Raw genomic sequence first — 27,490 nt, 5'->3', positions numbered from 1 at the left:
ATCACTTTAATCATCATTCAATACAAAAGAACCAATCCGTCAAAATCCAAAGGGATTTGCTTATTGTCATGCTTTTAGAAAGCTCACCAGGTATTTCCAAACGCTTCCTAATGACAATAATTAAACATCTGGTAATGGTGACCTACTTGCGGCTGCTGAACTTCCTTGGATACTCTTTGCCATTAATTATGTACATGCTGGGAACGGAGAGAGAATTTACATTATGAATAATAACTCCAGACCGCAGGAGTAGTCAGAAACCCACAGGAGCAGCTCCCCGCTGTCCTGGCTGCTATCTGTATTAAGGCCTTGTTAGCGCTCTTGGATTTGGGAACAGATGCCACGTAAAAACTGCAGAAGCACCAAGCTAAGGCATGCATACAAGCCGGGTGTAAACATGTTGTGAGGAAACAGCCTTTTATTAAACATTCAGAACGGTGCCCAAGGGGGAGAAGAGCCAAGCTGTCACGTTTCTACATTTCACTCCGTAAGGAATTACGCGCTGATGCTAACTTTGACCCTGAAGTTTTGCAAATAATGACCAGGTCTGTTAGATCCTTGGCAACAGCACAAATAAGAAAGGCCAGAGCAAGAACTTGCACACTTTTAAGCACTATATTCCTGGTTCCTTACGTTTAGGGGTGAGGAGACAGGGAGAGAAAGGTTTAGGAAGCATGAAATTCATGGAGTGCGAGAAGAGCTTTTGTCCAGAGAAAAATAACAAATAAGTTCACTTACACCTCATTAAAATCAACTGGTATCTATTATTCTAATTAGATCGGCATCTTCCCCCAAAGCCCCAAGATTTCACTGACATACTATGGCTACCTTCTACTTTCAGCTTTATTTAGCAATTCTGGAGATCAATGAAGAAAGTGGCATCATTCCATTTTTTTTTTTTAAAGAGTGTTTAGGTTTTATACCCTTTAGTAAATTTCCAAAAATATGTACCAGTACTAATTAATACCTAGACACTAGTTAGAGTATTACTTAGAATAAACTTAAAAAAATATATTTTATTATCCAATTTGCTTAATCCTGAGTATCATTTAATATACACCAGTCAGGATCCAGTGAGGCAAAGATTTTAATATAAGGAATTTAATATAAGAGAATTTAATATAAGGAATCAGGTAAACAGGTGAACTACCGGAAGCAGCTACACCCTTAAAGCTAGAGAAACAGAGGAGGAGACTGGGGTGGGTGGGACCTGGAACCTTGGGGTAGGGGTGGGAGGTCCTGGGCAGCTACCTGGCCCTCTGAGGGCAGCTACACTGGAGCTGGGAAGTGGGGAGGTTAATGGAAGGATTTCATGGAGCTGGGGCGCTGCCTTAGGGGGACTTGCCAGGCCATGCTAGTCCCCTAGGCGCCCAGAGGGGCTGAGCAGAGCTGGTGTGCTGGAGGTCAAACTGGGGGTGCTCAGGCTGGAGTTCCTAGAGGCCTGATGAAGCTGGTATGGGGGCTGCCAGGAAAAAAGCTGAAAACCTGAATCAGCTGGCACTCAGTGACCAAAGTTGGGCCATGCAGACAGGAATAGCAAACAAGCAAGAAAAAAACAAGTGCCACCTCCCCCTCCTTCCTTCCCGTGCCCACCGAGAGGGAGCAACTGGTAAGGCAGATGATGCCGGAGCAGAGCAGAGCATCAGGGCAGGATTGGGTGAAGAATTAACAGCTTACTGCTGGCATCTTAGCATGGTGCCTTCATCCCCTCATCCCTGGAATGGAGAAAACACCAGAACCCTTCACAGAGTGGTTACCGTCCCGTTTGTTAAAATGCATCAAGTACTTATAATTGTATCTGGCACAGAATAAACACTAAAGTGATACATGATATTATTTTCAAAGATTTATTTAATTTCTACTACTTTATTATTAGAATTTATCCATAGAATCCATCTTAATAGAAAGTATCAGTGCAATATGAGAGCACACATAAGCACTGGCTTGGTCTACACCCTAAGGAACCTGATCCTAAATGGCAGATATTAAGAGCGAGGAGCCAGGAGACCTGGGCCCCACAGAAGGCTCCGCCTCCAAAAGCAAATCAACACCTGCCACCTGGCCTGTGTTCCTTCCATTGAAAGAGGAAGCCAGACAAAAATTATTTCTGAGGTTCCTTCCAGTACTGAAAATTTTTGTAATTATAAAAATGCTTTTCAATTTAATTTTAAGACTAATTTCTAAAAGTCCTTGATTTTCATTAAGATTTGTCAGAGGGAGAAAACTTTGGTCCAAATACACATAATATCAACATAAATGCCTACGTGATTCTTCCCTAAACATGGACAGTTTAAAAACTTAGAACAAAATTTTAGAACATAAAGTACATTTTAAGCATGGAGTATGTTCCAGGTAAAGAAGAGAAGATCTAGAACAGGCATGCCACGTTGCGTAGTGGCTTATGGGGAGGCTGCCATGGAGCTGTGCAGGGCAGGCCGGCGTGGCCAAGGACAGTGGCCCCAAACACAAAGCTGCTGAAATGTATAAACTGGCCAAAATGTAGATGCGTGTGGTAAGAACGTGTACTGACCACTCCCTCACTGACCCAAGTGCACACCAACGAGCACATGGCCAGAGAGCCTTGGGGCGATGAAGCACAGGTTCAGCAACCATTAGGCATACCTTGGCTGAAAATGCCAACACCAAAGCCAGTCAGCACCAAGTACGAGCGCGATTCGCGCTCAGCAAGAATGCACAGAGAGAAGTCACTCAACTGACAAGCTACGCCCAGTTATTTCCAGACTGGAAACCTCTTTTAAAACCTGACAGAGAAGTAGTATGTTCTATTACAATACTGTCAAACCATTTTCTGTGGTTATTGTGTCCCAATTGGCCCCCTATCTGATACCAGCATTGAGGAACTGAAATCTGCTAATCTAATGAACTAGCAATTTTTAAAATGTAACTTTTAAAACTGAACTGACAACAGATATTCTTTCACACATTAAATTACCTGCCAAAAATCACCATTTACGTGTAGCAGAAAGGGCTATGATTATGACTAACTGAACTGGTAATAGGATTGTGTATAACAAAGACGTTTTCATCTTTTTACATGACATAGCCCTTCAAGACACTGGGAATCTCAAGTGAAAAACCTGCTTCTTAACTGAAGCTATAATTATTCTACCTGAGAAACAAGAGAAAAAGATGCATTTCTGTACCCAATATGCTGGCAAAGCTAATTCATTTATAACTAATAAAGGAACAGTTTATGACAAAATAAAACCACTTTCCAATATCCTAAAACAAATGTACAAATAAGACAATGCAAGACATTCATACAGTGCAAATGTCAACTCTTTTATTGACAGCTTTGATTAAGGTTCTGTATTTTCTCCCCCAAACTGCTAGCATTTGATGGAAGGAAAATGACTTGGCTTAAACACTTGAGTGGCCTGAAGGAGGAGAGAAACAGGGGGTAAGCTATTTGCTCTGGAGCTTAGAAACAAAGTTATTAAAGCATAATCTTTGGGGACACCTGGGTGGCTCAGCTGGTTAAGCCACTGCCTTCGGCTCAGATCATGATCCTAGAGTCCTGGGATCAAGTCCCACATCGGGATTCCCCTGTTCTGCAGGGAGCCTGCTTCTCTCTCTCCCTCTGCCTCTCCCCCTGCTTGTGCTTTTTCTCTCTGTGTCGAATAAATAAAATCTTTTTTTTTTTAAGATTTTATTTATTTATTTGACAGAGAGAAATCACAAGTAGATGGAGAGGCAGAGAGAGAGAGGAAAGCAGGCTCTCTGCTGAGCAGAGAGCCCGATGCGGGACTCGATCCCAGGACTCTGAGATCATGACCTGAGCCGAAGGCAGCGGCTTAACCCACTGAGCCACCCAGGCGCCCCACGAATAAATAAAATCTTAAAAAATAATAATAAAGCATAATCTTTGCACAGGATAAAGGGGAAAGAAAAGACAACAGACATGATCTAGCTCTTCATCTCCCGCCAAAACTGGGCAGGGATGGTGATGCCCAGGCCTTCATCAAGGTGCAGTGATGGAGAATGAAAGCATCTGGGATGCCTGACAGCTCCACCTCTCCGTCAAAGAAGGGGCTTTCCTGTTGGTGAAAGGAGGCAGCAGAGACAAGAGGCTTTGCCCTTCAAATACACCCTTCAGAGTGGAAGGTGGAACATTTTGTGCAATTAGCATTGCATGAAGTTCCTGAACATGGAGCAGTACAGTCAAAGACAGAGGCACACCTGAGCGTCCTCAAGGTCCTGCTTCAAGATCCAGAGCCCCCAAGTAGAGCCGTATGCTGTTGCTTTCACCATGGCAGCACCGAAAACGTGCAGTCTAGTGCCAGGCACAGCGCCACCTGCCACACGTTACTGGAGACACACCTGAGAGGGGGATGAGGTTGCTGCTTTGTGCTCAGACCTCTCCGCTCCCCTCTCAAAGTGAAGGAAATGAACTGTGGGGCCCCCTTCTCTGCATAAGCAGTTTTCCTCTTTCTCAAAAGGCTCCTCTACCTGCAAACACCTGGATGTGGGCAAATCTGGGCGCGACAGACAGACACACTGACCACAGGGGATCAGCTCACAGCTTGGGAGCCGCCCCTGCCTCAGAAGTTCCCCGTGTATGGAACATTTTAAAGAGCTTCTGTCATTTTTTATCCAGAGAACTTCTGATGTTCCCTTTTTCCAAAAAGAATTCTTTCCCTATATTGAGTTATTTCAATATATAACAAATGCAATCAGAACTTTTTTCTTAGCCAAATTAGTGGGTGTTAAAGTCTGTCAGTCCCAACAAGACCATGAAGAGATACATTCGAAGCAAGTCTTTCTGTATGAAACACTGAGTACCTTTCTTCTTATTCACTTCGGAGCTCTTAAGCATGCTCTGACCTACTCTTCTATAATGGCTGACACACAATTTGCAGGTAGTACAGTACTGCTTCACGAACTGTACACTTGCTTATGTGTATGATATGTAAATATACACAGAGACAGAGAGAATGTCCAAAAGAGAAAATGAGGAACTTTCAAGAAAGGCCCCTAATAAAACCACAATTACCCCCCCCCCCCGAAAAAAAAAAACTTTCCATAGAAAGAAAATCCAGAAAATTTTCCTATACTTAATATCATCTGTGAAAGTCATTAATAATGAAGATTCCAGAAAGCATTTATCAAAATAAGTCCAGTGATTCGAATAAACTAGAGCATAATCATACTAAAAAAGAAATTCTCACAAACCACATAAATTATCTCTAGATAAAGTCCAATCCTCAAAGAAAAAAAATTAAAGTATGAAAGGTACACTACTGAAGCATTAATGATTTTTAAATCCTCATATGTGTATTCATGCAATATTTACTAATCATATGGCTAATCAAGTAGCAAGAAATGGCTACTGACTTCAATCACTATAGATTCCCAATACAAAACAAAGTATCTAAGAAACTCCTTTTCTTCCCCGCTCTTTGTCAAAGCTCAAAGGTTAATTCAGTCTTACTGTTAGACTCTAGATGGCACTCGAGGAATAACTCAACAGGACTGAATCCACTCCTAGGTCTATCCCCCTAATGTCCACTAGAGGGTGCAACATTTGCGCATCTCCTTATGAGCTTGCTCCTCTTTCCCTTATCCTTCAAGGCAGGACCCCGGGAGGCAAGGCACACACACGTTAACATGGAACGGATGGCTCCAAAAACTAAAAATGGAAGTTTTAAATCTTGTGTGGACCAAATTTGAAGCCAGACTTTGATTTAGATACCGAACTTCTCCACCCTCAACAACTGTCTATTCCAGCTCTCTCAGAAACATCCTAAACTTAATTATAAATAGCTAGTGATTATTGACATGATTATTGACACAGATTGAGAAACTGGTTTGGAAATCCAAGAACAAAATCTAAACATTAAAATGAACACATTAACAAGGGCAAGGCAAGCTGGAAGGAACAATCTTCCTGTTAAAGTAGTAAGAACTCCATTTCTAAGAAAGAGTGACTTTGCTCCAGAGTTTCAGGAAACACATTTACCACAGCCAAGGCACCGGAAGCCAGCAGTGAGAAGACCAAAGGTGTGTTGCTCTGCGATGGCATTCACTACGGCTACTTCAAAAGCAGCACAGTGATTTAAAGCTGCCTTGTTGTCCTTGTAGTCATCACTGGGCCATGGAACATTATATAAAAAGGGTTTTATTTGACACTTTCTGGCACCGAAAAATGCATGATTTAAGAAGATTCTGTACCTCGCTCTATTTGAGATACATCCGCAGTAGATGGTTTGGAAACACTGAAGGACTCATATATGGGTGTCAGGGGACCAACCGAGGGTACCCACCTTTCCAGTGTAGCCAACCAGACAAACCCAAAGACTGACAGCCCAATCCCCAGCCCCGTGGACTTGGTCCTGATAAATGAAGCAGCATGGTAATGTCAACTACTGTACCCATGTTGAGTCTTAAATTCCATAGGAAATACTCATTATACTGTGATGATTTTGTTAAAAGAAAAACATCATAATAAGCTCTGTTCTCATTTGTGGGGCCTGAAGGAAAAAAAAAATACCTGCTGTTTTCATGTTCTCAGGTCACATAAAAGGGAGTGAGAAAAAAAAGAAAGAAACAAAGGAAAAGGGGAGTGAGAAACAGAGATTTTCTGAAAATCAAGGAAGGAAGGAAAAGCAGCACACTGATGCTGCCACATTTTCTCCTTCATCCCTCCACATCCTGGGCGGACTGTTGAGGGATACAGATCTTCCCCAGGCAGCCTGGGGCAGTCAAGGTGGAAAGAGTAATTGCCACTTGCCCATAGATCAAAAGCAATGAAACAGCTGAGCGACGGACAGCTGTCCTTGGCCACAACTGCAAACACAAACAGCAAGGGCTCTGAGACTGTGCTTGATAATCACAGCTCAGCCAGACTTCTTGGCCAGATCAAGAAAGTTCAGGTTCCACCCTGTTACACAGAATCCTTCCTAGTCGGTGAGCGTAGGTCTGCGGTGGGATTCTATAAGCGCTCTCTACCCAACACAACGTGCTCAGCCCAGGTCACACTTTATGGCCCCCACACTCCACTAAGTCCACGGAAGGTGTGAACTAGAAAGTCTCTCTCACAGTTCACATTTATTTGAGTCACTTCAAAATCCTATTAGAGCTGAGAGAAAGGAAAAAGACAAAATTCTCTTCCTCCAAACCTAGCTTTAAAGGATTTCATTATTATGACTAACAATATAAATGTCTTCAAATCCAGGTAGAAGGGACCACTGTTTATAAACCCTTCTGTGTAAAGCTATACTTACATGTAAAAACGAATATTTCGTTTTCATGGAAATCAAGAGAAGAAGAAAAATCCTATTTGCCCAAAAGGGCCTTCTCAAGGCAAAGACACTTTGTATTAACTCATTTCTATTAGTTTCAAAAAATACTGAGAGCTTCTTCCATCCTGGGGAAACTGTTCTAGGTGTCAGGGACATAGCTGTGAATCCAGCAGATGAAAACGGGAGACAGAGTTAGGGGGAGGAGAGGTATACCTCTGACTATTAACAAAACGATGCGTGGTCAGGTGGAAAACGTAATAATTGGCTTAGAACTACTGAAAAGAAACAGGACCTTTGATAGGAGACCTGTTTTCCCACATTTTGATGAATCGTCACAGCATCAGCATCAAAAAGTGAATTTTAAAAAATATTTTAGGGCGCCTGGGTGGCTCAGTGGGTTAAGCCGCTGCCTTCGGCTCAAGTCATGATCTCGGGGTCCTGGGATCGAGTCCCACATCAGGCTCTCTGCTCAGCAGGGAGCCTGCTTCCTCCTCTCTCTCTCTGCCTGCCTCTCTGCCTACTTGTGATCTCTCTCTGTCAAATAAATAAATAAAAATCTTAAAAAAAAAATAAAAAAATAAAAAAATTTTATCCAAGGTACCAAGTTCCTCAGATGCTCTTCAAAATATAGGTAAAAAACATATTCCAGTTATTAAAATTTGGCTTTCCGGGGTGAGGGGGCTAGGGAGAGGGTGGTTAGGTTATGGACACTGGGGAGGGTATGTGCTATGGTGATTGCTGTCAAGTGTGTAAACCTGGCAATTCACAGACCTGTACCCCTGGGGCTAATAATATATTATATGTTAATAAAAACTTAAAAATTAAAAAAAATTGGCTTTATATCCTATAATGAAGATAAAAGTCTACTATGAAGAACTAAAATATACACTCTACAACAAAGCTATTTATGTATCCTACCAAAAGATTACACTGAAAAGCTATCCAAAGCCAGATAACCAAAGAATGACTGTTATTAATAAAGTCATGCTTTGTGTTACAGGGACAGAGATTCTTTTTTTCAACTTTTTTTTATAACTGACATACAATATTGTATTTCAAACTCCTAAAGAACATTAAATTCAAGAAAAGTAGAAATACCAAAAGGCTGATGTTACCATATAATGCTGCAAGATATACTTAAACACTTGGGTTAGTAGAAATTGAAAAGGGTAAAATCCCTGCCAAAATATGATTATATGTATTTCCAAATCAAAGAGAATTGATTTTTTAAGCCGTAATGTCAATCCTTCCAACCATTAGGAAGATCAGCGTTCGCTGAGCTATGACTGCAGTTAGAATCCAGAAGCAGCATTCCTAAGGGGAAGGAGAAGTGGGTCATAAGCTTCAAAAACATGTTTTACGGTTTTAAAGATACAACTCTAAAATCGACATATGGAGGTGGGGGTGGAAATCCTGGGATTAGCTACAGATGGCTTTTGTTCCCAAGGTTAACTGCTCTTGCTCTCCCTTTCACCACTTACACTTATTATTTATGCAAACGTTTTTATTTTTCTCACCCACCCTCATGATCAAGAACAAAACTGAAGGTTTTTAAAGCACAAATCAACAAAAATTACAGCACACTTAGTTCCCAGCCCAGAATGGGAAACAAAATTTACCATCAGCCGAGCACCCACTCTCACGGAGCAGCTACATGTTCCCACGTGGCAGACACAATCATCTTTTTTTCAATCTGAGAGAGACAGGTCCTCTCTGTGGTCATGTATCCATTAGTTTAGAATATACGTTATGCGCTCTCCCTGATCAACTGCACTGTATCCACCCCATTTTATGTGTGCTCCCTGTGGAACAACTGTTGCTTTTCAGAAAATATATACTGATCCTCCAACTACCTAAGTTCTTTATTCAAAAGCCTGTCCTGGTTATATGGGGATGTAGCAAGCCTATCTGAAGGAAGGGCTGTAGAGAAAGCTTCACTTCACTTCATTCTTTCCAGAAAACTGTATTCAACAGTCTTTTCTAAAAATACCATGAGGATAATAAATTCCATCACAGAATTTATCACCAACGTGTACTTCACCAACGTGCACTTCACTTCCCTGTATATTTAGGTCTTAGATGCTCTGAATTCATCTCTTTTCAAATCCATGATTACTCCAGCCTCCTTTTAACTTGGCTGCCATTTCAGAACAAACCCTCTTAATTAAAGAAATGTCAGTGGAGAATTGTGGACTACAATTAACACCTAGTGGCCGACACAACATTTCCCTAAGAATAACTAAGGAGAGCCTGCTTCCATGCAAATCAGAAATCTCTCAAACTGGGATAGTGTGTTTTTGGAAAGAAAACTTACCCGCCCTAGGATAATCGTAGGGTAGGAAATACTTAAAGTTTGTATTTTTTTTAACTAATATTTTGAGTACAATGATATGCACCTAATTGCATGGGTAAAGTTAAAGTTAATATTTTAAAAATTACATGCTACTCTTGAAAATATGAATTATATTTAAGCTTAGAAAATATGAATTGTATTAACTGAGGTGAGAAAAGCAAGAATATACAACTTCACAAAGTAAGAGTAATAATAGGTCAAATTCGATAATCTTTTAATATCCACACAGCAACGTCCCAAAATGTACCAAGAACACATTTCCCTCCAGAGGGGTGGGGGGGATAAGCAAAATGGATTAGGGGTACGGGCAGATCCAGGCTTCTGGTTACAGACGAAGTCACATACAGGAGAGGTAGAGCAGAGGGAATGCAGTTGATGACTGTGCAATGGCGGGGTGCAGGGACAGGTGGCAGCTACACCTGGGGTGAGCACAGCGTAAAGAACAGAGTTGCTGAACCACTACACGTCATACACCTGAAACTAATGTAACAATGTGTGTCAACTCAACCTCGATTAAAAACAAAACCCATTTCTCCTTTACATCTGGGTAACAATAGGAGCCAAAACTATCTTTACAGCTATGATTAGGAAACTATTCTGGTAAGGAAGCAGGGGAGGAAAAAAAAAAGACCACCCTTCAAAGTTGTCCACAGATACACATTCTACTTTCCATTTAGCAATCTAAGTCACTCTAAGAAGAAAAACAACCACCTGTATAGTAACCACTTTATAAAAAAGAATTGTTATAGATTCCTAACTCATTAAATATTCTAAAGCAGTTTCCTATTGGCACTTACTGAGAAAGATGTTTTATTAGTGTCTTATGATCAACAGGGTTGTATTACGCCAGACAAACCTGCATTTTCTCGTGGACAATATGGGGCACATCTATAATGGAGAGAATAACTAGCATAAAAATGCAACTTTGTGTACAGCGCTAGATTCCGATTAGCTGTCAATTTTCCACAGGTGGCTCTTAACATGGAAAACTGGTATGTTATCTTCTCATACACACACTAGACAGTGCACATTTCTAGAAAGTTTTTTTTTTAAGATTTTATTTGTTTATTTGACAGAGAGATCACAAGTAGGCAGAGAGGCAGAGAGGCAGGCAGAGAGAGAGGGGGAAGCAGGCTCCCTGCTGAGCACAGAGTCCGATGCGGGGCTCGATCCCAGGACCCTGGGACCAGGACCTGAGCCAAAGGCAGAGGCTTTAACCCACTGAGCCACCCAGGTGCCCCATTTCTAGAAAGTTTAACAGAAAACCCACCCAATTTCCTTTGCTGTTTACTTGTGCAGAAGTACCAAGGGGTTCAAAATAATCACCTTTAGGCCCTAGAAGATCAAGGCAGCATTCCTTATAGTTCTGGGTATTCTACTGACCAAGGAAGGCTTTTTAATAAAGTGTAAACTGTATATCTAACTTAAAGCTCTTAAGCTTTCTTCTTGAGTTTTTTAAAGATCATCTAACTTTGAGTTAGTTTTCCCACCATTAAGCATCTTTGTCAGAATGCATCATTCTGCTACTTCTACATCTAGATTGTAATTTTATATATGATCAAGATCTAGAAGTCAGCACATACAGATCTACAGGTAAATAACCTCCGTACTGGTAGTGAAGTAAATAACTAATCCACACACACGGGTCATGCACACATCTTGACGCACGGATTTCAACTATTTCCTTCAAAACCAGCCTCTGCTTTGGCTGAGGCAGATTTTTCAATCATACGTGCTTGAAATTCAACCCCTTGCCTTGTGAGCCCAGCAAACTGTCCAATATACAACACTTCAGCTTCTCTTACTTTTCTTTTTCCATTTAACACAAGATCACGATTTTCGCGACAACTCTCAGAGGTATCATTATACTCTTGTTCTAAATGTAACCTCCCACCTCCCCCCCCCCCAAAATATACAGAACAATGATTTTGATGCTTATAATTTCCACAGAAACCTTTGCTCAAGCTAAGCGATACACAAAATTGAAATTATACGGTTGCTTAAATGTCACATACTGGCATCCAGCAAAGAAATGATGTTCTAAAGAGAGGATGTATCTTGCTTGAGGGGGGAAAAAACCCGTCTTTATCTTCATTAGTGTTATACACTCTCATCCATAAATTGACCCCGAAACTTTGTGCAGGAGGCCTAACAGAGCTCTTTATCTACACTGCCAATGTCCCCATGCCCCCTCCAAAAGACCACATTGCGTCTTTAAAAGAAAAAAGTAAGACATTTCACCAGACAGCTTAGATGTTAATCATTTAAAAAGCATGTTTATAAGAGCAGAATATCATGCCTACTATCACCACCACTGAAACTACAAGTAATTAGAAGTAGTTTAGGACAGGAAGTTAGAAATGCTCAGCAGAATTTAATTAAACAAATTGGATTTTGGCAGAGAACTACACCCTACTTCTATAAACAATGCCACAGAATCCTTAATGGCAATGCAAGGCACTCATATTTAAATTCTCAAGTATCAAATGCCAACACATAGGCCCCCACCCTTGAGTTCAAGCAGAGTTTTAAATTCGAAGCTTCTTCAAAAGGGAAGAGAAAGGATTCTGCCAACTGAATTAGTATCCTTCATTTCCTCATTCCTTGCTGGTATTGGTTTCTGTATACTCTACATAGAAAGTTTCCTTTCTTAAAAACAGGCTTTACTCTGTGTCCTTAACTCAAACTATATTGATCTGAACATAAACAATGCCATACTGAAATGATTCACGATTGTTCAGAATTCTTAACCAACAAACATCTATTATGGTTGTGATTTCTGCTGGAGGAAATACATTGCAGAGATTTGGAATGTCTCAGGGCTTGATCTGCTTCTAACAAGTCAGTATTCACCATAATAATAAGGAAAAGTAAGGGAAAAGACAGAACTTAAACTACTCAAGATTTAGCAAATCTTTAAATTAAGAAATCTGAGGACCAAAGTATAGAATGGATGATACAAAATAATTTCCAATGTCCACCTCTATAGACCACTGAGAGATGTTCTAAAACACAACCAATCATAAACTTCCCAGATAAATATTGGGCTGATTTTGAGCTATAAAAGAAGGAATTAGTTCTGAAGCATTTAACTGTAATGTTGAAAAAACAATTTTTCACCAGTAGAGACATGGATATTATTTAATTGAGCTCAAGAAGAACCATTCCACCAAAAGGCCATGGGGGTTGGGGGGGTTGGAGAACGCAATCTATGGCTCTAGTCCAACAATAAATTATAAATGAAAAAAATTGTATTTTGTGTGTGGTGTGTGATTATGTCTAATTCTTCTCAATTATTATAGTTTGGTAATTGAAAAATAGCTCCAAACATAGTAACATTAAAGAAGGGAATCTTTCCATTTCTAACACAGTACTTTTAAAAGACATGCTAAGCATTATTTGGACAAGTTATATATTCAGCACATAAACAGTAAAACAACATATCAAGAAAGCACACAGCCAGAATCTCTTCCTAACATTTCTATTTCCATTCAGTAGCTTCAAAGTATTTTTTAGGAAAAATAAGTTTCATTCCAAACAGTCTTCTGGAATAATATTCCTATGAATTTGTATAAATATTAATTTGCTTATATTCTAATATTTTGTTTATGCATAAAAGTCAGTGAGATGTTGGGTAACATGAGGGTCCTCCCAGAACAGTGTTTAGTAGGAGATTTCATATTAGTAATCAATCATCCGATAACATCACAACCTTGTGTTGTAACACACGATAAGCAATTTAAACCCACACGGTAAATCAATAAACATACACACAAATAATAAACATCTACAAATGCACTGAAGGCACAGAAAACACCGATATGATTTGTAGCTATAGAGCAATGTTCAAAGAAATCAAGAAACTTTTTCAAAAGAATATTAAGAAACAAACACAAGGAATGTTAATTTTAACCTCAAAGGAGATATAAAGGGATCAGAAATTTCTGTACCAACCTGCCTTTTGCTGACTTCTGATGTAGCTCTTTTGAGGTTTGAAGACCTTGAAAACCTCAGCGCTTTCACTGAATCCTTCCGAAAGGTACCAGAAAAAGTGTAGTACCTCTTTGCAGGTTTCCTCTTCAATCTGTCTGCCATCTCAATCCATTAGAAAGGCAAAATCCACAGTGACTCAGATTCCAAAACTAACTACAGAATAAAAGGATTCCCAAATAAATAGTCGCCAAAACCCAGACACATGATCTGTGTTTTGCTCCGTTCTCTAGGAAGGGTAACTAATTGAAAACAGGTGGGCAATATAGGACAGAATCGTTCCACTTAGGTGACCCTCAATGGAGACACAAGCTTTGCATATGGCAGCATTGGTTCCGGGCTCACCAGGGAGATCAGCAAGGAGCTCCACCACCCCAAATGAAAACAACCATCACCAGTTAAACAGGCCACAGGTAGTCTGTCAGGAGTAAAACAGGGTGTAGCAACACATCTTCAAGTCAGCAGGGTGTGAGTAAACGCACCAGGTTCAAAGAAGTCTCCTTAACTCATTCCTTGCCAAAACCGACAGCAGGATAGGATGAAAACACAGCTCCTACTTCAAAAAAGAGCCCTCCTAGCACTATCTGTCAATCTCCTGGAACATTCTCTTCTTCCAGTGAAAAAGAAATGAAGTGATCAAGTCTTAAATATCCACCTTTTCCCCCCAAATATACACCTTTTACTCTGAAAAATACAGGACAAAATATGCACAGGGAAAAATGAGTTAGTTGTCTGGAATACCTCTCCTGTGTCCCAGGAAGGAGAGGAAAGGTGCTCTTATGTCCTTTCCAAAGGCATCAAGAGCATCTTTTCTTCACTTTATCTCAGGTCTAATTGAACAGAGGCTGAGTGTGAGGAGAGATCACGAAAGTAAGATACCCACGAAAACAAAGAACTAGGTTTCCAGTAAGTACTGGACATTACAAATATCTGCAACACAATTAATACTCATTACTATAAATACCAGAGTCTCACAAAACTCAACGCTTCAGGACACACACAAGCCTAACCAAGGGTTTACTTTCAAGGTCATATTTTTTAATTTAGCCACAATCTTAGGAGTTTACTATTTTTTAAGAAGTATGCATTGTTTTTAAAAACACATACAGACCAATTATTAAAGAAACTGCAGAAACAAACATTAGCCTATACCAGAATACCTCACTGATAAATAATGCAAACACAGGAATTTTAAAGGCAACACTATTTAACAACGAGTTACATACTATGGTGCTGTTGAAAGCGTTACCCCAGCCTCCAGGGAAGTACAGAAATAGAGTAAGCTTTTTGGAAACTCTTGAGCAATTTGACAGAATTCTTTTATGTCCGTTAACTCTAATCACAGATGAAACAGAAGCAAGCAAAACACAAGATAATTTTTCCTTGTAATTAATCTACATTGTATTTTATAAAAGTACTGGAATGCAAAAAGAAAACAAATCCAATCCTCCACCAAGACAGTGTGAGGGGCAGAGAGATCTGTTGTGTTAACAACTGTAGAAGGGAGACAACCTGAAGAGAAGGCTGATTTTCTGGCAGAGAGGGAAAAATCAGAACTGGCAATGGGGATTTAAGGAAGCATTTCTACTCTGTAGGCTGACGAGAACATGCCTCCCTACTCATGCTAGCTGAATATCCCCACCTATATATGAAATATTTCCTACTATAATAGTACTCACAATTATTTTAATTTATACTAGGAGAAAAAGACACAACCAAATTACAGAAAATGGTCTTAATGGAAAAAATTTTGTTAAGTGTTTTCATCTTCCTATTTCACAATGGGATTCCCTAAAGGTAACCCATTCCCTATTCATTTCAATCTCTCAAGTTTTGTGTGGAATGGAAGAGATGTTCAATAAATATGTCTGGACTAAATCAAAGAAAATGATGCTGTTACAGAAAATGGTAAGTGCAGTTTTGTTTCAGTCTCGAGTTCATACAACAGAAATCTCTACACGTTGCTGCTAATAATGCCTGAGAACAAACAGTCACCGTTTGACTATCCCCTTAAAAAGAAGTGTTGCTGATCAATTTTTCGCTAAGTAAAGAGGTCAAGCAATATACCAGATATTCCAGTGCAAGGAGTATCAGAATTGTGAAACCCGGGATGCAGAGTCTGTAATTCCCACATTCCAGGTGACTCTCTAGTTTTATACTATGTGCTTTTTAAAATTATATTAAATATGCACTTTTCAGGCTGGCAGTCATGTGAATGCCTTCCAACATTAAAGGCTGGTTATAAAACTCACAAATTTATAGTGACTTTCAGAGTGTAATTTTCTGTACATATCTTGGATGTGATATTACCACTGTCTTGTATCTAAGGAGCAGCCTCCCTGCACACTTCAGAGCCTTTTAAACACCACTGTTTTTCTCAAAATCTAAATTTTACCTTATTTTCATTCAACTGTGTTAATTCAGGGGAACTTGATTTCCTTTCCCACATTTTACATTAATTTCCTAACTAAAATTTACTAGTATTTTCCATCATAATCAAGGCAAGTATTAAGTCAAGGGTGTGTATCAAAGAAGAAACCAATAAAGGTTATGAGGTTATTATTACAAATTTTTGTCACATGGAAATGTTATTTAAATACCATTTATTCTATACAGTGGTAACTTCCAAATTCGTGTTTCCAACTCTGATCTTTCCCTTGAGCTCCAGACATCTATGTCTAACCACCTACGTGACACCCCTGCTTGGAAGTCTCAAAGGCATTACAAAATCACTTAAATGTCCCAATAGGAAAGAGATTTGACTGCCCCTAACCCTGTATCTTTATTCCATTCCTAAGTCATCTACTTAAATGAACCTCCATAACCCCTACCCTACTTGCTCCAGTTAAAACTCTAAAAGTCACCCTTAATACCTTCTTTGCCCTCATTCTTCACAGCCTGAGAGCCTATGTGGACACTACCATATCTATCAAAGGTATATTGATACATATTGATACAAAGGTGTTTGTATCTATATTAATATGTATATTGATCCAATGCTCATACATATCAATAGTGATACATACATATTTATACAAAGGTGTAACCATATCCTGCCACAGTGTGTACTACAATTAGGTTGAACTCGGTTTTTTAAAAAATTGGTTTTATTTATTTTAACTAAAAAAAAAAAAAAAAAAGTACCCATTCTCACTTGCCCTCCTTCTAACCACCAATCCACCAATCTATTCTCTGTATCTGTAAGCTAGGGGTAAGGGGTTGTTTTTTTTTTTTCTTTTCTAGATTCCACATATAAAGAGAGATCACACGCTATTTGTCCTTTTCTAACTTAGCATAATGCCTTTGAGGTCCATCCATGTTGGCACAAATGGCAAAATTTCACTATTTTTAGGGTTGGGTAACATTCCCCTATACACACACACACACACACACACACATATATATATATGTATATATATGTATATATACACATATATATCACCTATATGTATATATACATATATATGTATATATATATATATATATATGCCACAAATTCTTTATCTATCCATCCACCAGTGCACACTTTAGGCTGGTCCCATGCCTTGGTTACTGTAAATAATGCTGCAACGAACATGTCACATATCTGCTTTTGAATTACTGTTTTTGTTTTCCTCAGATAAATACCCAGAAGTAGAATGGCTGGATCACAAGGTAGTTCTATTTTCATTTTTTAAGGAACTCCCATATCTTGTCCATAGTGCACCAATTTACATCCCCACAAAGAGTGCACAGGGGTTCCCTTTTCTCCACACCCTCAACAACCCTGTTAGTTATCTTTTTTAAATAATCATCATTCTAACAAATGTGAAATGACTTCTTATTGTGGTTTTGATTTACATTTCCCTGATGATCAATAAGACTGAGCATCTTTTCATGTACCTGTTGTCTTTCTCTGGAAAATGTCTATTTAGATCTTCTGCCCATTTTTTAATCTGACTGGTTTTTTGGTGGTTTCTTTTTTTTTTTTTTTTCATTGTTTTTGTTGGGGGGGGTGTTCTTTTGCTATTGAGTTGTAGGAGTTCTTCATTTATTTTGGATGTTAAACTCTTACCACATATATGCAGAAGCTTTTTATTTTGATGTTCCAAAAAAAATTTTAGCTTTATTAGTTGATTTATTCTGGAATTACATTAGAAATCAAAGGGTATAAGCCATGCCAATTTTCTTCTGCTTCTGATATAAAATCCAGGAGAAAAAAAAAAATCTGCTACTTTCCACGTGATTTCTATCGTTGTGTGAATGAATAAATGAATGGGATAATCTTCTTTATCATATATAATTACTTCTCCAAAATTACTTCGAAATTTTTAATGAAGAAGAAGAAATCAACAGCTACCAATCTTCCTATAATCACTATGCTGTATACTAGGTGCCCAGAATTTATTCATCTTAAGTTTGTACCCTTTGACCAATACCACTCCTCTGTTACCAGTTCCCAGGACCTGGTAAACATAATTCTGGCTTTCTTTCTAGGAGGTCACCTTTTTTAGATTCTATATGTGAGGTCACACATGTATATTGTCTTTCTCTGTCTGACTTATTTCATTTAACATAATGCCCTCAAAGAGATTCATCCAATGGCAAAATGCCCTTTTAATGGCTGAATAATACTCCATTATACACACACACACACACACACACACACACACACGGATGTGAGATCTTCCCGATCCATTCATCTGTTGATGGACACTTAGATTGTTTCCATACCTTGGCTACTATGAACAATACTGCAATGAACCTGGGAGTGCAGATACCTCTGATTCTCTTTAGAAATATACTCAGAAGTGGGGTTGCTGGATAATACAGTAGTTCCAGTTTTCACTTTTTGAGGGACCCCCCCAATACTGGTTTCACAGTGGCTGCACCAGTTCACAGTGCCACCAACAGTGCACCAGCGCTCCCTTTGCTCCACATCCTCACCAACGCTAGTTATCTCTTGTCTTTTGAGGATAGCTATTCAGACAGGTATGAGGTGATATCTTACTGTGCTTTTAACTGGCATTTCCTTGATGTGTTGAGCAGCTCTTCCTCATATATCTGCTAGCCATTTATATGACGTTTTTGGAAAAATGTTTATTCAGTTCCTCTGTCCATTTTTAAATTGGATTCTTTGGTATTCTGCTATTGAATGATTTGAGTTCTTTATGTATTTTGGATATTAACCCCTTATCAGATAAATGTTTTGCAAATATTTCTTCCCATTCCATAGGCTGCCTTTTCATGTTTCTGATGAGCAGAAGCTTTCTTACTTGATGTGTTCCCACTTTTCTTATTGCCTTTGCTTTTGATACCAAGTCTATTTGTGCTTTATTTTTTTTAATGACATAGTCCTTGTTGGCTCCGAAACACTAAAAATTGAAACCAGGGTCACTTTTTTCTGTTCAGAAGAATATGCATATTGACAGTATAGTAGAAATCCTCTAATGTCAAGGATTAAAAAATAATGTATTTCTTCCAACAACTATTACTGAGTAATAATTACCAAGCTCTTTTCAAATTGATAGAAATGTTAAAAAAAAAAAACCATAAATGCAAGTAAACATTATAGAATATAGAATATTTTTCATTACAAAATACCCAAAGTAACAGGGCTTATTTGTTTTTTTAAATCATTAGAAACTAGTATTAAAAGAATGAGTGTTGGCGAGGATGTGGAGAAAGGCGAACCCTCCTGCACTACTGGTGGGAATGCAAACTGGTACAGCCACTCTGGAAAACAGCATGGAGTTTCCTCAAAAAGTTGAAAATAGAGATACCCTATGACCCAGCAATCACATTACTGGGTATTTATCCTAAAGATACAAATGCAGTGATCCGAAGGGGCACGTGTACCCGAATGTTTATAGCAGCAACGTCCACAATAGCCAAATTATGGAAAGAACCTTGATGTCCATCAACAGATGAATGGATAAAGAAGATGTGGGGTATGTATGTATGTGTATATATATACAGATATATATACACACATATATATATAATGGAATACTATGCAGCCATCAAAAGAAATGAAATCTTGCCATTTGCAGTGACGTGGATAGAACTCGAGGGTATTATGCTGAGTGAAATAAGTCAATTATCATATGCTCTCTCTGATATGAGGAATTTGAGAGGAAGAGCGGGGGGAGGGGGGGCCGTAGGGGGTAGGGAAGGAAAAAATGAAGTAAGATGGGCTCCAGAGGGAGACAAACCATAAGAGACTCAATCTCACGAAACAGACTGAGGGTTGCCGGGGGTGGGGGGGGTGGGGGGGGTGGGGGGAGAGGGTGGTTGGGTTATGGACATTGTGGAGGGCATGTGCTATGGTGAGTACTGTGAAGTGTGTAAACCTGATGATTCACAAACCTGTACCCCTGGGGCAAATAACACATTACATGTTAATAAAAATAATTTAAAATATTAAAGAAAAAATAAAGAATGGGTGTTAACATAATTCAATGATGATGGTGGTAGGGATGTGACCAACAATGATGACGGTAGTTACCATTTACTGGGGTGTTATTTTTGCTAAAGAATGCTGAATCCTTAACACAAATCCCCAGGTTTAAACTCAAATGTAACACAACCTCACAAAGTAAGTAAAATTGCTATCCTCCATTTAGAAATGGGAAAACTGAGGTTAGAGAGATTTAAGTCATTTCTGAAGCTTGTGAAGTAATCATGGAGCTGGGATCCAAATACAGGCCATGTGGCTTCTCATCCCCCCAAACAAGATGCCCATCTTTGGTGAAGCAACAAAAGGTACAACAAAGCAAGAACCAAGCCCTGGCCTACAATTAATATGGTAACTAGAAGAGTGAGACATTGTCCCCCACCTTCCCGAACTATGGGTGGCCCCAGACAAACAAAGTCTGGACTGCTTTTCCTAGGAAAGCTATGAGCAGCCAACACTGTACAGGCTGTTCCCAACTTCAAAACTCCAAATGCTTAGGAGAAGCCTTTCCAATTGGTGGACCATGTAGGAGGCCAATCACCCTTTTTTGTTCCCTTCCACAAGCACTCCTCACCACCAACACCTCTGCTACACCTGGCCCTGCACTCCCCAACCCATCCACCCACAAACTGAAGAGCTGTGGGCAAACCAGTACCCATAAAATATCTAAATGTTGGGAAATCATCTCTCTGAATTAATTAATGAGCCATGTGGTGCTCTACTCAGCATTTAATTTAAATATTTTCTTTAGAGTCTAACTAAAATAAATCCATTTAGGAGGAAATTAATGAAATCATCTAGTTAATGAAGTCTGTTTAATACTAATCATTTCAATTCCAAGTCATCAAACTCTTTTATATCAGTCCTTCCCTCTGCCAATTCACATCACAGTTTAAAAAGATGACTCTATTCTCAGTTATATGTAACACTGCCTAATGCTTTCTTCATTCTGGAACTAGGAAGTCACAAAATTATGGGGAAATTTAAAAACAAAATAAGAAAATCCCCAGTTAATCACATACTCCACTTCCACTGCTAACACACCTCCCTTGGTAACACCTGCTCACTAGGATCCCTGCGTCTGCCCTGCTCCTATTCATGCCCACCCTCCCACTGCAGCCAGAGAGACAATTCTCAAACGGACTCTCATCACCCACCACTCTGAATTTTCACGTACCCGTCCTGCGGATTCAGCCTGACTATATCTTTTAGGCAAGTCTTGCTTCATCCTGACTTGGTCAGAATGCTTTGGTGCCACCTTTTGTGGCATGACTCCTTATCTTCAGACCATTATTTGTTGGTAATTCTACATTTAATTTCTATGATTGTTTAATTCTGACTCTCATGATACACCATGAGGACCTCGAAAGGACAAACTGTGTCTCCTTTTGTTTGACACTGTATTACAACACGGAGCATAACAGCTGGCACAGAATAGGTGCTCAGTGAATTAGTTAAAATAACTAAAAGTCTTATTATCTTTCAAAGGAAATTATTATATGTGCTGCCTTTTAAAATTATTATTATTGTTCTCATCATCATTATTCAGAAATATTAGTCTGTAAAAATTCTCTCACATGTTTAGGGATAACTAAAGGACTGTATTCATGGGCCAAGTCAACAAGAAATTCGGGGGGGGGCAGGGGGAAAGAGTAAAAAGGAAGTTATTAGGAACCCCTCAGCCCACTCCTACCTCCAGGATACAGACATTCTAAAAACTAACTGACCTCATGCGGCAATTTAGTGTTCTAGTCTTGACAACAAAGGAATTTAAATCTCAAAACTCTCTTTTATCAGGCACATGCCTGGCGATGGGTTATGTAAGGAGAAGGATGGAGTCTTTAAAGAAATTAAAATTAGATTTGTTTCAATTATGAGCTGTGAGCTCTTGCTGTAATTTAAGCAACAAGCCATTTCTTCAGAGCTCATTCTTCAGGCTTATTCACGTTTTAGAAACTATTCCAGATCCAAAAATACGTTCTTCATTCTCATCTAAAAACTAGAGATGTGACTGTCTTCAGCAAAAATAAAAACAAAAGAGTGCTTCTCTCCACATTATCAATAGCTATGGCACAGAATGTATAACGCCCCCTTTAAAGGACATGTGTACACACGCTCTCCACAGAGAAGCACGATACGCTCCTACCGTCACCTCCCTGGACCCTGATTATTTTTCAGTAACTTGATGCCAAAACAAGTAAATTAACAAGTTATACCTAGGTAGCAAAAAAAATAACACCCAAAACAGTAGAAAACAATGAACTTTTAAAACTAAACCATGTCCCTTGCCTGAAAGTTGTACCAGACATGTATTTCAAAAGCAAAATTTATTACAACACATTTCAATGATACTAACATCAGACATCTGGTGGGGCAGAAATATTGTGAACACAAGAGCAAAGAAAAAACTACATCAGTTTCTAAGTTAGGAGAACAATGAAAATGTGTGATCTACACCTCAGCACTAGCTTCAGCCAACATGCAGAAATTAATGCTTGCCCATGAGGTCAATAAATTTTTTAAGTCTCTTTTTCTCAACATGCTTCCAACTGAGGATACTGGCCTAACTGTCCCCCAGGAAACCCTGGGTTCTTCCCAAAAAGCAGCAGCCAGCAGTCTCCACAACAATCCTCCGCAGCACCTGGCCTCCAGCTCCCACACCTCAAGCTCATATAAACTTCCAAAAAGTTTAAATTACTATTCCCTTCAACCCTTCTTCCACAAATAGCAAGGAGCAGATGGTAGAAGACATTCCCTGGGCGCCTGGGTGGCTCAGTCGGTTAAGCATCTGCCATCGGCTCAGGTCATGATCTGGGGGTCAGCCCTGGGACCAAGCCTCATGTGGGGCTCTCTGGTCATCTGGGAGTCTGCCTCTCCCTCTAACCCTCCCTACTGTCCATGCTCATCGCCCTCTCTAATAAATAAAATCTAAAAAAAAAAAAAAGTATTTCCCAAGGTCAACACAAAAATAGCACACACGACATCTTTCCTGGTCAAAACAAAATTACATCCAAGAATGACAAAGAAAATGCTTGCAACTAAGCACCCTGAGCACCAAAGGTATGAAAAGGAAGACGGTAACATATGGAAATGGCTTTCTTCTTGCTGATCACACACAAAAAAGCACACTTCCCCCAGCTTTAAGTTCTTGGTCAGTCCACCTAAAATCAGTTTTAATGTTCTTACAACGGTCTCAAGTGACTGGCATGCAAAGAGAAGTGAATACAAAACATTTTTCTACTGTAATCTATTTGGAATTTTCAAATTTTACTGCAGTACACAGAGGAATAGCAGGAATGACCTAGACCTATTTGAGGAGAACCGAGGGAAGGTTCACTAAAATAATAAATAAAAGATAGCAAAGACCAAACCAGGAAGAAATTGAGACAAGAAACTGCTTGACACTCGGGAAAGCACATACAGACAAACACATTCCAACAGCTGTTCTAAGAGGTCCTACAGATAACATGGTAACCATTTCAGTTTTTCATCATTTGGCAAAATGTCAATGGAGAAAACTGAGAATGAGACACTAAGAGTAAATAAAACACGATGACCGTATGCACACTAGGATTCTCTGTTCCCTTTTACTCGAAAGCAGCAATGCAGAGTAGGGACAAACAAAACAAGGCACATTTATATACACAAAGTAGATCTAGAATATTCTATCTTATAAAATCAAACCTACTCCAAGAACCCAAGACAACACATGCTAATACAATTCTGAATAAACTTGGGTAAATCCTGGCCATTGGAATCGTGTAGGCACCAAAACAAAACTTCCTCAGTGCTGTGCATGAAACTCTAATAATTAAAGGATAATGAGCAAAATTAGGTACTAATTAGGTACTTCAATCTTCTCTTACTATCATTTAAATTGTTGCCTCTTAATCCTAATATCTCTCTATGAAAATAATTTTTCAAAACTTCACAAATTCATAGTGATCTGGTATATAATTTACACCTTTTTAATTTTTCTTTATTTTTTATTTTTTTATGTATTTGACAGACAGAGAGAGAACACAAGCAGGGGGAGCAGCAGAGGGAGAGGGAGAAGCAAGCTCTTCACTGAGCAGGGAGCCCGTGCGGGGCTCGATCCCAGGACCCTGGTATCATGCCTGAGCCAAAGGTAGATGCTTAACCGACTGAGCTACCCAGGTTCCCCTGTAATTTACATCTTTGAAAGAAATTACCCCATTACAGAGACTGATGGCAGGGCCACTAAACCATGGTTTCAAAGTTCAGTGAGCCCAAATACCACCTGGACTGTTTATAAAATGCAGATGCCCAGGCCTGGCTAATGGAGACCTTATTTCCCCAGGCTAAGTATCTATCTGTATTTTAAACATGACCGGGGGATTTTCATTAAACATAAACAGGACACTTTTTAGAGCAATTTTATTGTGTAAGAGAACTGTAATGTCTTTTTTAACCTAAAAGAAAAACAGGTGTCAAAATCCTTACTCAAGAGTAGCTGCCAAAAATACTTGAAAACACTCCAGGATGATTAAATCAGAGTCAAATTTCAAAGCCATGGAAAGGAGCCATACAACTGACTACATGCAACCCTTCGGTCTCAATAATGCATCTGACAATACCATGAATGTGATTGTGGAGAGTCTGGATTCTTAATCATATATATATTTTTAGAGTTACAACTTCAATGGGTCCTCTAAGAAGCTCATTCAAAAAGTTAAATTGATCATATATACATATATATATATATATATATATATATATATATGGAGAACATAAACACAAAAAATAAAAAATAAATAAGTATCTCTGAATAAATCAAACAATGATTTAAAAGTTCTTTCAGTCTGCAATACATGGCATTCTCTAACATTTTTCTATTTGGAAACTGAATTTAATCTGCATGATATAAAACTCCCTGAAAACTTACTTCATTTATTAATATTTAAAACATTCTCCTTCAGGCGTGCCTCGGTGGCAGAGTCAGTCAAGCGCCTGACTCCTGATTTCAGCTCAGGTCAAGATCTCCGGGTCATGAGATCAAGCCCCACGTGGGGCTCCACGCTCGGTAGAAGTCTGCTTGAGATTCTCTCCCTCTTGTTTCTGTCCTTCCCCACCTTGTTCTCTCTCTCTCTCTCTCAAATAAATAAATCTTTAAAAATGGGAAAAAATACCTCTGATTTTAATGGCAACTATTTTAGAAGATCATAATTTGCTTCTTCCTCCATTTATATGTGTAACCTAATAGTTATTGTGTTTAAAGAAGATTATTATTTTCAGTTGCTGCATAACAAATTACCCCCAAAGACCTAAACAATAGTATCAACCACCTTAACCTAACTGATCTGTACAGAACACACAACCCAACAACTGCAGAATATACATTATTTTCAAATACACATGGAACATCCACCCAAAATGCCATATACTGAGCCTAAAATAATAGTGCATTTCCAAAGATTTTTTTTAAATCCTACAGCTGAACATCTACATCTCAGTATTCTACCTAGCTAAAACATGCACACTGTTAAGGTGGTTGATACTATTGTTTAGGTCTTTGGGATAATTTGTTACTCAGCAACTGAAAATAATAATCTTCTTTAAACACAATTAACTATTAGGTTAATAGTTGAGGCGCTAGGATGGATGGTGAAAAACTGTAATCTGTACTCCGTGAACCCACAGAGCAGGACTGCAGGTGCCGTGTGCACGAGTCCTCTGAGCTCCATGTTCTCGAGCACTGAGACAGGGAACAGCCCCCCATCCTACCCACCCAGCAAACCAAAGTCCACAGCAGGCTATCCCAAGCAACACACCAGAGCTCGGCCGACCACAGAGACAATCTTTAAAACACTCTGATTCACTCTATCGAAAGGCACAACATATGAACAGGATGGTACCCATCTGGGGCAAAGCCTGTCTGTACACAGTCAAAAAGGAAACACAGGTGGAGAAATCCGGGCACGCTCATCAATGCTGCTCAGAATGCAATAAAGCCAAAGATGAAAGTACACTGATGGCCACCTCTGCTTTCTCCACGGTAATCTCAGTATCCAAAGTAAGAACAGCAACGAGTACACCATAAAACGAAACGCCGTGCGCAGCTAGGCTGGCACGGCCACAGTTAATTGGCATGGAAATATATTGATAATCAACTCAAAGAGAAAAAGCAGGCCACTGTTCAATCCTTTCTACTTTAAAGAAAATATGTGTCAGTATTTGAGCAAAGAGAAGAGTCAGGCCGCCAAACCCACTCAAGCAACACCAGGAATGAGCTCTGGGCAGCAGCATCAGGTGATTATTTCCTTCTTTATGTGCTTCTTTTTCTTCACCAGGAGCTACAATATTTTTATATTAGAAAAAGCAACCAAAAAATAGGAAAGAAAGAAAACAAGGAAGGGGAAGGGAAAATACTGAAAGATTAATATAACATGAGTTCATCTCTTTGTAATATTACAGCTGGGCAAGGGCACCTGTTTGAATTCTTCATAAACATCGAGAGTTGCTTTAAGCTTTGAAGTTGAACCACACATTAATTTGACTGTAAATTTAAGTTTCTAGGTAAGTGGATGGCAGGAAAAGGATCTGAGAGTCACCTTACACCCAGCTCACTGAAAAGCCCAAAAAGAAGAAGTGACACCAAGAGAAAGAGCAGCAAGTCAGAAACGGGCAGAACAGTTCTGTATTTTTGATCGATGCAGGAGCTACACGGGACAAACCCCACAATGGTATGTGCTAGTGAATCAAATCTCCCAGAATTTACACACTATTTCATACCTGGGATTTTTCATTTTCCTCAAGATTTCAAGAAAACATAGAGGATATCTGCCAGTTTGGAATGAGGCACTGCGCTGTCAGGAAAGCAGAAGCCAAGAAGACAAGACAGCCGTGCTCAGCCATCTCCCAGCCAAGTACAGGCATGGAGAGAGGGTGAAGCCAAGGGTCAGCAACAGGAGTGGAGGGGAAGGGGGAGAAAGAGAATTGGGTTGGGGGGAGAGGAGGAAGGTGGGCAGCGGGAGGAAGGCAGAGACAGGGAGGGAGAGCGCTCCCCGGAGAGAACCAGAGTTGAGTATGAGACAGCTTCACCACCCCCCAACCCCATGATGTGACCGCTGGCTTAACCCATCCTGTGCTGTGACACGTGTGATGACACAAGGCGTGTGCAGCTGGCAGCCCTTCCATAACTTCATCACGACCAGAACACAAACGAGGCTGTGGCCAAAGTCTGCTCCAGCCCCATCACCCCCTGACAATAATCATCTGACTTCTACATGCAAATATCCTGTCACAGATTCTTAAAGTACTGAGTGTCACTTCTCCTCATTCCCTCAAAGAGCAGGACAAAAGGGTGAAAGCAAGTGAACACTGATGTGCCTGGGGGTGGTCCCGTTGGTAATGCCGAAATCAGAGGACACTGAGGATGGTCCTACAGTCCAAAAGCTCCCCAAGAGCAACACCAAGAAAAGCATGGCT

General features: G+C 39.6%; 1 protein-coding gene across 15 annotated transcripts in view; it reads right to left on the bottom strand.

The window, feature by feature from the left end:
* The window catches only part of PARD3 (par-3 family cell polarity regulator), a 653,655-nt gene that overhangs the window by 510,428 nt on the left and 115,737 nt on the right, over positions 1-27,490 (bottom strand). The gene's annotated exons all lie outside the window — the stretch shown is intronic.

This window comes from Mustela putorius, unplaced genomic scaffold (assembly GCF_011764305.1).
Source record: "Mustela putorius furo isolate JIRA1106 unplaced genomic scaffold, ASM1176430v1.1 tig00003913_pilon_pilon_pilon, whole genome shotgun sequence".
Taxonomy (NCBI): Eukaryota; Metazoa; Chordata; class Mammalia; order Carnivora; family Mustelidae; genus Mustela; species Mustela putorius.
The sequence above is the reverse complement of the archived record's forward strand: the minus strand, read 5'-3'. Positions and strand labels throughout refer to the sequence as shown.